The 14395-nt window shown below is 36.1% G+C and overlaps 1 protein-coding gene across 5 annotated transcripts in view; it reads left to right on the plus strand.

The window, feature by feature from the left end:
* The window catches only part of ZNF438 (zinc finger protein 438), a 58948-nt gene that overhangs the window by 3421 nt on the left and 41132 nt on the right, over nt 1–14395 (plus strand). For 4 of the 5 annotated variants that reach the window (XM_061996401.1, XM_061996405.1, XM_061996404.1 and 1 more), the window contains exon 4: nt 3269–3374. The gene's annotated coding sequence lies outside the window, so the exon portion shown is untranslated. Of the gene's footprint in view, nt 1–3105; nt 3180–3268; nt 3375–14395 lie in introns of all 5 variants that reach the window. The other variant, XM_061996403.1, reaches the window with a different exon arrangement.

Raw genomic sequence — 14395 nt, forward strand, 5'->3', positions numbered from 1 at the left:
AAGAAGTTTTGATGCTCATCCTCATCTGCAGTCAAGATTTTGTCCTTATTTAGACTTAATGTTCCACACGATCGTTGTAATTCAGTTAATCAATCTAGAATATGTTTTTACTTTAAAACATTTTTTAAACAAAATTTAAAACATGGACATCTATTTTTACAAGATTAACATTGGCAAATGAGAGCAGCAATACTGGAGTAATAGTTGAGTGCTTTCTCATGAAGTGTATTTACATTTTGTTGTCAAAGTTGAATGAAGTGCAAACTCCTTCACAGTGTAGCACTTAAAAGTAATATTTATGGTGAAGATTTTTAATGATTTTTAAAAGCCACAAAACAACAGAAGTGTGGGATTTTTTATTCCATGCTTTCTCTTGGTGGTGTAACAAAGAGGTTCATACTGTCAACTTAAAATGACGTTTGGAGAGTGCTGTCTTCTTTGTGTTTGCTCTGTATTGGTCTTGTCATCTTTCATGAAAACACAGAACAACTGTGTGGAAAACATCCTTTCTTCATGTGACATTTGCTAATAAAGTGCATTTTTGACTGCTTATAGTACTGTATTTGCCAATATTGGTTTGTCCTTAGTAAGCTGATTAAACCTAGTGTAAGTAGGTAGTAGTGTAGTTACTTTTTCAAAGGACTGATGTCATGGGAATTAATAGCATAAAAGTCATAGGAAATGTTATCATGGTTTGTGGAGCAATACATCTTAATCTGATAATTCTTCCTAATTAATGTAAAAAATGTTATCAAAACACCATAAACCTGACTGTGATAGAACTGTACTGTGTATTAAACAAGGATGCATTGAGAAAATATCCTTGGTTTGTCCCTTCTGTCTTTTACCATAGGAAATATATGAAAAATAGGAAAGAACTACTTCCTCTCCAAAACTATTAACTGTTCTTTTTATCGTTGGTTCTTTCTTGCATGTTTTTGAAGGTCATGTAGTACTGTAGGCCTTGTCTGAAGGGACGGTAGCCAGTGTCCTGATACCACAACAGGCTTAGTATTGAGCTGCCAGTGTACTTTCAGCTATTGCACAAATGGAAAGAGTATAATATATAGCTCAATGCATTGTGGTTACTTCATTTGTGCTTAAGCTTAAAAAGGAAATAAAAGCTTGCAGAATAATGAAGGGTTTTTTTCATAGGCTCATATAAAGAGTAAAATTATGCCGTATTGAATAATAAACATATATTTTAAAGTGTGGCTTTTACTTTGAGGAGCTGCTGTAGGATGTTAATTTCTGTATATGTGTCTTGTAGTTTCATTCTGTGGTTATACCTTTTTCAGAAAGTCTAAGCCCAAGATAGATGGTTTAGAAAAATTATTACACTTAATGCCAGAGAGGTCATATGCTGAGATAAGGTTCAGAGCTGAACTATCCCAGCCTTGATGACATGTCTCTGTCACAGCAAGTCACTGAGGAGACAGAGGGGTGGGAGTATTTTTGTGGCTTGCTTGGGTGTTTGGCAGCAGAAGCAGGTGTAAAGAGATGGAAGAGCATCTCAGAAAACTGTTGGACAGGTAAAGGAGTTGTGATGGGAAGAAATTACTCCTGGCAGACTTACTAGGACCTAGCAGTGAAATTGATTTGGGCTGTTAAGGGACTTCTCAGTTATAATTTCATGGAGAATTTTTACTGTTTATGAGCAACATTTCTGTTTTCCTCATAAAGCCCTATGTTATCAGTAACTGAAGATTGAAATGTCTATAGGAAGCATTTAATGAGGTTTTTGACCCCAAAGCAGAAACAATACTAAACAAACCCATAACCCTATGTCATCATTCTTTTTTGGTGCGGTTGCAAGGGAATCTTTCTTCTTTTCTAAGGACCTTTTTCTGGGGACAGTGTTCTAAAAATGATGTATGGTGTCAAATTACAACTTGACCAGGGTGATTTCGGTAGTATCCACACTTTGCCACTTCACTTTTCTTATATATGTATATTTATGTTTCTTTTGGATGATCTACAGAAAATAAGGATGTTACTGATTTGTGTAGTTCTGAGCACACTTCAGTATTCTGCGTGTCATTGATTTTAAATATTAACGACTCAAAACTTAATGTTGATGGCTTTTTGGCTGTCCTTGACTGGTTAGCATCCCTAAGTGAGATAACAGGCTGCCAATTTTCTATGAGTGCCTGTATTTGCAGATTTATATCTGGCTGTTGTTTCAGTGAAGTGGTGCTATATACACGAAGACATAAGCTTCTGACAGGTCTTAATTTTGCTCAGCTCAGTCAGAACAAGTGGTGAAGAAATAGGGTAGATCCTTATTTTTGGAAAGCAAGGTAGTAAAGTTTAAGTATCGACATTTGGTGCAATATCAGTCACCACTAATGATATGCATTGTCCTAAAGGTAAAAGTATATGAACCTCCTAAATACTGTTAGGGAATCAAAAAGGACTGGTCAATAAAAACCTGCAGAGGTCTCTTGTGTGTATAAGCATGCTCTGTGCATGGCAAATCAAACACTTGGAAGTTACCAGTCTACAAGTAAAATGCTCTAAATTAATAATATAGATGTTCAGTGGGTTTTATTACTTTTGTCATCAACACATTTTGAGGCTTTACTGAAGAAGGAAAACAAATTGGGATTGAATTTAGGAAGAAGGGGCTGTTCTGTATTACAGGACTGAAACTGAGACCACCCAAATGCCTTCAGCTGTTTTTTGTTATTTTCACAAATAGTTTGTTCTTTTAGCAAAGTGTTTAAGAATGGAGAGTTGGGTCAATCACTCTGTTATGTTTTTCCCTAAATGGCAACGTTGAACAAACTTTACTGTTTGTGGCTGAGAAAGAAAATCTTAGACTTTTGGTTCTCTTGTCTTTTTTAGCCCTAGAGAAAAATAGCAGTAGGCAGTTGTGATTTCAAATCTTCAAATGCACCTTTTTTCTTTTGTCTGATTTTGGCTGGATATGTAACCCTTAAGGGTCAATTTAGGGTCTATCATGTTTTATGATGTTTTAATAAGTTAATTAAGGGATGTAACGTGTTTTCTGTAGTTCTTGAAGGGTTAGTGGGATGTAGAATGTTCCCATCTTCCATATATACATGGGTTATGTTTTTAATTAAAGTCTTAATTTTTCCAAAGGCAGGTCTGCTGTATTGCGTTACAGACTTGTCCTTGCACTGAAGCATACGTCATGCCTCGTTGAAGGCCTAAAGGTGAAAAGTCCATGTGTCTGCAATTTAGAACAGTTACCTTTCTTAGTCTGTATGATCTTTTGTAAACCAGTGATTTTCTTTCTGGGAAGGTATCCTGATGGGCATATGACAAAGATTTGTGGATTGGAATGGGTGAGATTTGAGGAAGAAACTATGCTGAAGGACAGAAAAGTTAAGACTGCCTGGCCTGAAACGGTAAGTCTTCACGTATTCAGTGTTACATATTCCAAGTAGGGAGTTGTATGTTAAAAGTCTTCTTTCTGAAAGCTCTGTTAATTTCTTGTATCTGTTTGTACTTGCAATCAGGGTAAACAAAGTGTGATGGAGAATACCATGGAGAATTAAATGCTATGGTAATAATCAGTGTCTTACTGTCATACAGCATGGCATCAATGTGTATGTGCTGCTGGATGCGTGTTCTGTAAAGGAACATGTAAAGGAGAGGAGATTCAGAGAACAGGCTGAAAGTGATATACATGAGTGGAAATTTGCTCTTATAAAGAGGAATATAAAAAACAGATTGTTTTGCCTTTGAAAGACAACAAATATGATGAAATGCAACACAAGTACAGAGAACGGTGAACGGATTGAGAAAAATAATTCAAGAGGTTTTTGTCTGTTGTTTCATGCTATAGGAGTAAGGACACATTGGCTGAAATTAGGGTGCTGAACTGAGAAAAGAAAATTGAGACAGGATATATTTCTTAATAAACTGATAAGATTGAGTCTAGGGATAATTTTAATTGATGAAAATTCTAACAGAAATTGGATAATTTAGAATGCAAGAATATTTATACAGACTCGGGTAACTTTTTTTGCTAAAAGAATATAATCCCTCAGCTTTTTGTCATTTATAAGATTATTTCTTGTATCATGATTTTTAATAAATCTCATCTAAAAGCTACGTGTTGATAGTGGGAGTGGAGGAATTAAGTTTGTCCCTAATGTGTTTACAGGAGAAATTATAACATGGCAGTAGTTTGTTTGCTCTCTATCCCTGTGTTAGGTTCTATCTAGGTGAAATAACCACTAGGTACAATGTGTAGTTCTGTTGTTAGTATCCCCTGATTTACTTTGTTTTTCATGTAACTGGGGACATTGAGGAAGAAGTCTTGGGAAGTAACATCAGTGTTCTCCTCAATCTGGAGAGAAATTATGTGGGGCAGGGTATTTTTGTGACTTGCCACCACTGAGACACTGTTCCCTTCAGCTTAAATGTTTCTGTTGCCTGTGCTTATGCATTAAGTAGGCGATTCTGTGATGATTTGATCAAAGTCAGTACACAAGTTTGTTCTGTACCTAGGGTGATGGAATATTTAGGAAGGGTGAGATGAGCTAATGCTGGCCTTCTGTGTCATCCAGCCAACTTCCAGCAAGTATATAAAAAGTAATAAAAAATAGCAGTGGGGGTATCTTAATTAAATGAGCATGCTTGTCGCTCTGCCAGTCTTTTCTCTTGGCATGGTCCAAGTCCTGGAAACTGTGTTTGCTTTCAGTCTCTATCAAACTCAAATACAAAACTCCATGCTAAAAGCATCAGAAGCAGCGTTCAGCAGGAAAAGACCACAGAATCAACTTTTGCTCATTCCCACTGAAATGTCATTTTCACTCCATTTAATGGAGGCTGCAGTTTTTACTTTTCATGTGTTTAGCAACAGATTGACTTAAATTTGTTGTATTTGGCTCTAGAGAAGCAAAGAGCAGATGTCAGGGAGGTGCCGTGACAGGAATAAAAAATTTCAGAAGGCCTGTGGGAATTTGGCGGGCGAGGGGGAAATCTTCCTCCTATTTTTTTCCCTGCTAGAATCCATATAATAACATTTTGAGTTGGCATTCAGTTCAAAACTTGCCGTGCTTCAAGGGTTGGTGCATTGACGCAGGCATTCTTTCCCACAGCTCAAATAGTGGAAAGAGTTTATTTATAAAGTAAAACATGCCTGTGAAATTATAATTGATACCTTAATTATGGAGAACTTGCCTGAAAGATGGTAGCTTAGTGACCTGTGGGACGTTTTCCTGGCTTAGAAAGGCCACAATTTATACTGAAATATTTTCTCTGTATGAATCTTTAAAATGGAATTCCCATGTCAAGGCAGAAAAACTGAGAGGTACTCTGTCAGGGAGGGTAAGCCTAAAGGAGTGGTCAGCTTTTAAACATTATTTAGGGTTGGAACATTGAAAAAGTAAGCCTTGCAATTTGGGGATGGTCACTAGTTAAAAAATATGCATTTAAAAGCCACCCTTACGTGTTGCCAGTCGTTCCATGAGCAGGTGGGTGCCAGATGGATGTGGGATCCTAGAGAAGTTTGTTGCTTTGGTTTATTTCTTTTTACTTTTTTAATGAGCAGAATGCCTCAAAAGTCAGTGCCTACCTTTTTGGTTTTTTCAAGGCTGGAAGTATTTTATCTTTGCTTTAAGGAGCCATTTCTGAAAATACCTTGTGTAATTTGGTAGTTAGTAGAAGGATTACTTGTGTCTTTGTCTTTCTCACATCTTTTTTCTTTTTTTACTTATCATCTACATGCACTTCAAGACTATATATTGCCACAGTACAGTTCATAGATGAATGTGATGTAATTTGCAGTAATTTTGATTGTAGGTCGCAGTATCTAAAAGTTGTGCCAATTCTGTATGGCCATTATATTATGTATGGCAATTATACGGATAATGAGGTACTTAATATTTTGTGAAGCCTGAGGAATTTATTTTCCCCTGTGATGAAAAACTGTTAGTTATACAATAATTTGGAGGGGAGAGTAATAATCTGTCTCGGGGTTTTCCTTGAGATGATACTTCTTAGTCTTCTATTAGTGTTTTAGAAAACCATGTTGCCTCCTGCATGGGGTCTTTATATTCTAGCGATGATTGTAGCTTTTACTGATTTCTAGAGAGATAGGGTTTGAAAAAGAAAGAATTTATCTTACTGTGCACTCAATCTGAATAGAATGAAAAAGTGACTTTTTAAAAGAAGTAGTTAATATAGTGGAGTGAGTTGTCAAAAGCATCATATGCATAAAATGCATAATGTACGTGCTCTGTTCCCCTCAGGGCTTACAAAGTCATGACCGGAGTGTACTGTTCAGATTTGAGAACAAATCTTCCTATATTTTTTGTTGATGAGCAGTGTAAATCCACTGCTAAAATAAACAACTCAAACTAGCTTGCCTAGTAGCTGTAGTATGCTGGGTTTTCTCAGTTAGGTAGCTAATTTCAGCATATTGAAAGTGGTAGGCCTGGAAATAATTGTGGTCAGAGCTGTTCTAGGAGGACTGAGTGATGCCTTTTTGATTTCCTAAATGTAAAAGAAGCCAGGTTTGATCATCAGCTTCTGTGAGGGTTATTCAGACAGTAAGTCTAGTCCAGGATTTTGCACATTGACTGGTGTGGGACATGTTCTTTTGCTTAAAGGGAGATATTGAAACTGTAACAGAGTTTGATGTGTTTGATTAGCAGCGTTTATAGCCATCCTGTACTTTATTCCTTCCATGTATTTTTTACCTGGCTGTCAAATGCCTTTGTGTACTGCAGTGTCTGAAAGACATTATGACCACATAAAAAATGTCAGAAGAATTGATTAATTATGGATTTTGTATTTAAAGACTTTATTCTAGATAATTTCATTGTAAGTATTTGTAAGGTTTCTTTTACGTGATAAGATTTTTCACTTCAAAAAAAGTATGAAACTGTAGATTCCATCCAGGCTAGACCAAGATATGCAGGGATCATACCTTTCTTATCTTTCATCTTCAAACACTTGGTATATGAAATTGGTATTCATTGGCAGGTGATTTTTATTTTTTTTTCAATTTTGAGACCCAAAAGTTTATTTTCATGTTCAAGGTGAAAGTAGAGGAAGCTCTTTTTCTTTTTTGATTTTAAGATCAAACTGCACATACAGAAATGCAGATAGCTTTGAAAGATTTAGCTGATCAACTTTTGAGAAGCAGAAAAATTCATTAGGTTAAGAATACTGCTGGGTAGTTGGTGGAAACTCCTGACTCCAGAATTTGCTTGTTCTGCATATGTCTCTTCATTTCAGGAGGCTGTTAATTTTTGAAAAAAAAAAAAAAAAATAACATCCAGAGCTATAAAATCTTGATTACAGAAGCTGTGGAGTAATGGTCTCTGATCGGACTATCAAAAATGCAAGTCAAGGAAACAGAGTAATGTCTTGATGGTGATATCCAATAATTTGCAAAGCATCTTCCCCCCAGACAACAAAAAGTGAAAACGTATTGGTAATGGGAGAAATAATACTCTTGGGCAGTATAAGCTTTTTTTTGGCTAAGTGGCATTATGTTTTAAAGTGTAATGAAAACAGTTTCCTTGAATTGTCACTTTATAACATTTCATACATGAAACACTAGAAACACTATTTCTGAAATGTTTATTAGTAGTTAAAAGTTAATAGATACGTTTAAAGAAACGGTATGGGTTAGTACTGGTTGGTGCAGAATAACTGTGAGTGCCTTCTTGGAGAATATTTCCAAAGCAGAGTTCCAGGTTTTCTTTAGCATCTTCTCTCTCCAGTATTCATCTTTGAATGACACAGTTATCTGATAACTCAGTCTTTGAAAGTTACATTTAGAAAACTACTTTATGGTGGGAAAGAGAAAACTTGTAGCATGTATACTTGCAATTAGAAAGAGACTGAGTGGGAATATTAACACACGTGTTAGGTTGACTGACTATAGATATGCCCCAAAGAGGAAGTATTAAATTTCTTTAGAAATCTGATTGTATTACAAATAATTGTTTTTAAAAGCTTAATAATTGTGAAAACTGTTATCTTTGGCACACACTTTCATTATGAAGTGGATTCACAGGCCCATTCTTTACTTTCAGGTTTTTAAAGTTGATTGTATTTCTTTTTGGGAACAAGTTGAATGCTGATAAACTTTCCATTTAAAAACATTACTAGTACTGGTACTTTACTTATTTTCAGATGTAAATCCTGAAGAGGTTCTGTAAAGAGCAGATGTGCTCAGGTGGAAAATGTTGATTTGCAAAGGAATCTTATTTTAGCAGTATGCACTGTTGTGATGCTTGAGGGTCCAGCAGATGTATCAGTTAGAAATCTATGTATTGAGAGGAATTCTCAGCTTCTTATGTGTTGCCTGCACTTGGGAGGTATGAGAAGCACTTCCTAGTGCTGTTGCCATCAATTCATTTGCATGGTAAGAATCCTTGCAGTTAGCTTTTGACTTCTAACAGACTTCAGAGTGGTCAGTTCACTTTGAAAGAAAGATTGTGATTGTATACACCTTGGAACTGTGGTAGCTCACTCAGAAGGCAATAGCGATATCACTGAAAGTGTTTTTGCTTTACGTGTACAAGTCATTTGAAGACAGATTATCTTGCCAACAGTATGGCAATATTTTTCTGAACAATCACCAAACATTGTGACATTCTCTGCATAGATCTGTGTCGAGCTTATAGCCATCAAAAATGTAATGGATCATCTCCTAGTGCATTTTTTTTGTGGCTAACATCTTGGATGGCTATTGTACTGCTGAATATTTAGTCTGCTGTGGAGACAGACAAATTTAGGAGAAGGGACTTTAATCTCAGAACACATATTGAGTGAGAGAGGTAGTTCGGTTTGTTTTTCGCGAATCACCAACTCTTAGAAGTGGGATTAAGTTTAATTCAGCAGAAAACAGAACTTTCCCTTTGTCTCCAGAATGAGATCATGGTGGTTGTCTCTTTTCAACCTCCATCTCAGTAAAAAGAATTGTTTCATATTTCAGTTATATCTCCTGAAAAATGAAAGTTACAGTTACTTGTGCAGGCTATGATGTCAGCAATGACTTTTTGGCTCCTTGGCTGTTACTTCTTCACTCTACCACATCTTCCCTATTTGCATACACAAGCTCAAAATTCTCATGTGCTTTATTTGTATTTTATTTTCCTTTTTTCCCCCTCAATTTTATTTATTTATCTATTAGAGTAGCCTTTGGTCACGCAGGAGTTAGTTGTGCATGAGGTGTTAATGATGGCAAGGGCCCACCTTAGATATTAATGCAAGGAAATGGAAACAAAATAGAATCCAAGAGAACAGACGAGAAAAGGAAGACTTTAGCATTAAAGGAAGGTGGACTGGAACACGAGTGTCAAGGTGGGAAAGAAGAAACCAAAGTTCTGGTATGGAGATACATTGTACATGCAGCGTTCGATGACGCTGTTCTGATTTGCAATTTTAAGGACAACAAAAAAGTGTGTTGTTTAAATAATGTATCCTTTTTTTAATGATAAAAGTGTCTTTCTAATTTTTGGGTAGTTCACATATACATTAATATTCTTTTTTTGGGGAGCTGCTTATTTTTGTTTCCTATATTGATATATTCATAATTTTGTAATCAACAAATTAATAAAATTGCTAGTGTTTGGTTGCTTTATTGCTCATGTTTTATCTCATGAGGGTTATGTGCTAATACTTTGCAGCATTATCTGTTGGTAAATATAAAGGAATAAAGTTTTACTTAGTGGGGAGCTTAAAAAAATTCTCTTGATTTGTTAAAATGATTCTTAGGTCTATGATGAGAGCATGCATGTGTGATCACTGTTCATTTTCCAAAATGGCACTTCAAGGCTTTGCAACTAGACTGAACTACAGTCAAGTGACTCAAATTTCCTTGTGTCTCCGGAGAACAGAAATTGTTTCACCAAGAAGCACGTAGAGTAGCTTGAACCATGTTGTTGAGCTTTAGGATTTATTTCAGAATTTGAGAGATTCATTTTTATGGAATAGATAACTGAGAGAGTTAGCATTCTTGCTTGGATAATCCCCTATTTACTTTGGAAGGAAGTTCTCCATGACTAAATAAGAACAAGATGTTTGACCACCTTCTAGGGAGGAGACTGGTCATCATAAAATTAAAGAAAAAATTCAGAAGAGACATCTGACTGTTCTTACATGGTGCTCGAAATCTTTTCCTATTTCTTCTTGGCTTTAATTATACTGCATATACATGGCAGAAAGAAAGGGCAGAGGTTTTATTCTTTTCTTGGAAGTATAGCTTTATCACATCGTCGGGAATTTATAGCCTAGTAATATATAGTGTTTTTTCCATTCCTGCATTTTGCAATTGGTTTGTACAGCCTCATAGTTTGGCATCTGAGAGCTCACTTTTTCATGATTTTTTTTGGCATGAAAGGGTTACTGTTCACATTTCCTGTGTAATTCCTTCTGATCTTGCTGGGCTGTAATTACTTTCTTGATGTTAAACATTCCCAGGCTCCTATAACCTTCTAGCCTGCTTGCACTGGCCAAGTTTGTCCCAGGTGATCATGTGGGCGAACCTCCTGTTTTTAAGGATAAAAATCTCTCCTTCCTGTGTAAGATAGGCGACTCACTCCTTTGCTCTGCAATCCCAAGAGAATTTTTTTTAAGTATAATAATAAGGTAACACAGCAATCTGAAAGAGTCAGATTTAGCAGCCAAACAGATGACAAATCAAGCGTGTGGGTTTAGAATTTGTTAAATCTTGGTTGAATGGCTGCGAGTTCACATTAAAGATTAGTTTTTCTTAATACATTTAGAAAAATAGGTTAGGATATAAAAAAGACAGATTTGACTGTAGCTTCTTACTTTTCACCATACAATTGACAAATCATTTTAAGCTTACTTGAATGTAGAACTACTTAGCTGAGCCTTCAGGATTTTTTTTTCTTTTCAATTCTTTGCAGTAGCTGCATATCTTACAAAAATACTGAGAGGATGTTACTCAATCCTGTCTTTCCCACCGAGGTCAATTATACTGTATTTCTTCTGATTTGTCAGTTTGTGGTATATAAGCAGTAAACACAAGGTATCATTTTGTTTTTAAATAGAAGTGATTGCATACTGCTGAAAAATGTTGGCTTCAGAGGTGTGGGAACTGAAGCATTCTGTTCTGCAAAGGCACCGAAAGGTCCTACGTGCCACCGCTCGGCGGCTTTTCAGCTTTAATCTGGAGGAGCCACCTGTAAGAATGCAAGTGAAGTTTGCTTTCTGTGACCTTTATGTGGTTTTCTCACCGTGCCAAGAAAGATGCAAGATGGTGATGGCAGAGTTTTTTTTAGACTGTGAAGAGTTGTAATGTGCTGATGTATTGACGTTGTTGGGTGGGTTTTTTTTGTTATTGACAATGTCAGAGAAAGGAACTGGAGATTCTGTGCACCATTGTTTCAAGAAATAGCCCGAATTTTAATACTTCAAGAGGAATCTCATTAGCTTATTATCCTGTTACAGATAATTTTATTTGGTCATAGCCATGGTCATATTACCTTGTGCTTTTAATTGTCTGCTTTGTGAAATTCTGAGGCTGCAAGTATTCTGTGGCGTTTAGCTGTCGTATTTTGCTTGCAGCTCAGATACTCTGAAGTCTTCCCAGTAACTAACTGACTGAAGTCTTGTGAATGCATAGCAGATTTTTTGAGCTCAATGGAATTATACATGGAGGAAAACATTATGTAGGTAATAAATGGTAGCAGTTTGAGCCCTCTTCTTAGTTTAATTCTCATGCATGCCAATGCCTGTGCTTTACTATATAAATAGAAGTTAGAGCAGTTGGTGTGCATGTTGTTAACTATGCTGCCATGCTAGTGAAGGATAGGAAGAATATATTTTAATGAAAATGTCTTTTTAATTTTTATCAGGAAGTCTTCTTGTATTTGATAGCTTATTTGTAATTGGAATGTAGCCATTACGCTGCCATGTGCTCAAGTGCAGACTCTATCATATAACTGAGAACATGACTGTGTTATATATGCCTATTTTTGTTGTTGAACCCAGAGGTTCTTACGGGAATATTATTCAACACACAGATATCTGGTGCTGGCTTAAAATATTTATACAGTAGTCATGTGAAAAAAACCACAAACCAAATCATGAAGCACCAAGTGAGTATAACTGGACAGACAGAAGATACTGTTGATATCTTGAAATGAGACTGTTCATTTATCATTGAATCATAGAATGGTAGGGGTTGGTAGGGACTCACAGAGATCATCTAGTCCAACCGCCCTGCAGAATCAGATCCACCTAGATCAGGTCGCATAGGGATGTGTCCAGGCGGGTCTTGAAGACCTCCAAGGAAGGAGAATCCACACCCTCCCTGGGCAGCCTGGTCCAGGGCTCCCTCACCTGAACAGTGAAATAGTTTTTTCTTATGTTTAAATGGAACTTTTTGTGTTCCAACTTCATCACATTACCCCTTGTCTTGTTGCTAGCTGCCGTAGAAAAAAGTGATGCCCTAACCTCCTTTAGATATTTGTAAGTGTTAATGAGATCTCTCCTCAGTCTCCTCTTCACTAGACTATGCAGCCCTAGTTCCCACAACCTTTCCTTATAAGAAAGATGTTCCAGTTTATCCAGTTTATCATTTTACCATGGCCTGCAAATCATCTCTGGGTACCTTAGACTTTGTTGGAAACTTTATATGAATTGAATTTAATTAAACACATGTACTTGTGTATGTGTTAAACACGTTGCAAGCATTCTAAGCTTCCTGTGCAACTAAGTGCAGCAGGTTGGTTAAAGCTTTTTTCCAGACCACCTACTTTTTCCTTTGTATCATGAAAAAAATGGTGAATTTAGAGGTAGTTGAAAGTGAGAACAACTGCATTGAAGCCTGCTTTCCATCTAATAGCATGTATAGGTCATATTTCCATTCTCTTATCCTGTTTAATTTTGCTCCTGTGCAGATGAAGACAGTGAGGAATTACACAATATATTGTAATTAAAGGTAACCTGTTTTGAATTTATCAAGTGCTTAGAGTGTAACTGACCTGACTGTCCATTATAAATTTCACCTTTGTGATGAAAAATATATGATTTCGGAGTATATGAAAATACCTTCTGCATTTTGTCTAGAAGGCATGTTACAGGATGTGAGATGATGCTGCTGATTTTTGTGTGTGTATTAGTCTTCTAGTGGTTTAACTTAAAACTCTTTTGGATTATGTGTCTAATGTAATGGAGGAAAGGTGACACATGTAGCTGTGTTGTGAGGAAGAGATGGACCTAAATTGAAGTGTATTTAGTGTAGAGAAAGAAGCTGTTTAGTTTCAACAAACTCCTATAGAATTAAGGAATGATTTTAATTAGATGAGCCTTTAAGGTTTCAGACAATGTAGTCAACTCCATTTTTATATTCAGGATTCTACAAGTTCTCTTTGAGAAGACATGTAAATTGCTGTTATGACAAAAGGCATAAATATGTCTAGGATTTGATAGTAAGTGCCTCAGTTGGAAACCGACTATAAAAAGTAACATGTAAACAAATGTAACACATCAGGTTTAACAGCACTTTTTGTAGAACTGCAGACATTTTGTTTCTAAATGCAGTGGTTTCTCACTTTCGAGGTTCAGAAGCTGAAGTTTCATAACAGAGCACCTCTTGAGTAGACTTCTAAGGGCAGTTTTTATGTCTTGGGCTTTCTCAAGAATCTTGAACTATATATAACAAAGTAGTGAGTACTGCTGAAATACTGATGAGCACTCGGAGAGAATTGTGTTATTTACCACTGCTGCGCAACAAGAACGATTGATGAGTTTTCTTGGGATATCTTGTGTTTCAAAAGATTCCACATATCTATTGATGGGAGAACCTCAGAGCACATGCCCTTTGTGCAAATATCTTTCAGGATCTTTTTTTTTCTATATACTGGATTTGGTGGGCTGCTTATGAGTTGCACAACATTGGCTTCAAAATAGATTTGTATTGCACATCAGCTTTTTTGTGGTCTGCATTTCATCTTTGGTTCTTTGTATTTACACACACATTACATACATATATATTTATATGTAAATGTGTATTAACACTGATGTTTTTATAGGAATTGGCTGTAGTCTTATTCTTAGGTAAGTATTAAGTGTGCATAAAGTCTTTAAATTGTGACAGTCCTTTGTACACTGAGCGTGTATGTACAACATTTTAATTCCATCTATCTGCTTCCTGTGTATTTAGTAATGCTCACTGACTTGATCGTACTTTTTGTATTATTTATTCTTTAATTTATTTACATATTTTCATTCCTAGAGTTCTATATTGATGCTTTATGCAGAAAGAGATCCCAGTTATGAAGAGCGAGGAAATGTGAGGAATCTGTGGTAGTACAGTAAGAGGTTTTAGAATTCAGTACTATAAAATTTCATCTGAATCATCATTTGTTTTGAAGTGTTCATTGTTTAACAGATGTGTATATTGGAAAGCAAAATTACTAAGCTGAAA

The sequence above is a fragment of the Colius striatus genome, chromosome 5, assembly GCF_028858725.1.
Source record: "Colius striatus isolate bColStr4 chromosome 5, bColStr4.1.hap1, whole genome shotgun sequence".
Taxonomy (NCBI): domain Eukaryota; kingdom Metazoa; phylum Chordata; class Aves; order Coliiformes; family Coliidae; genus Colius; species Colius striatus.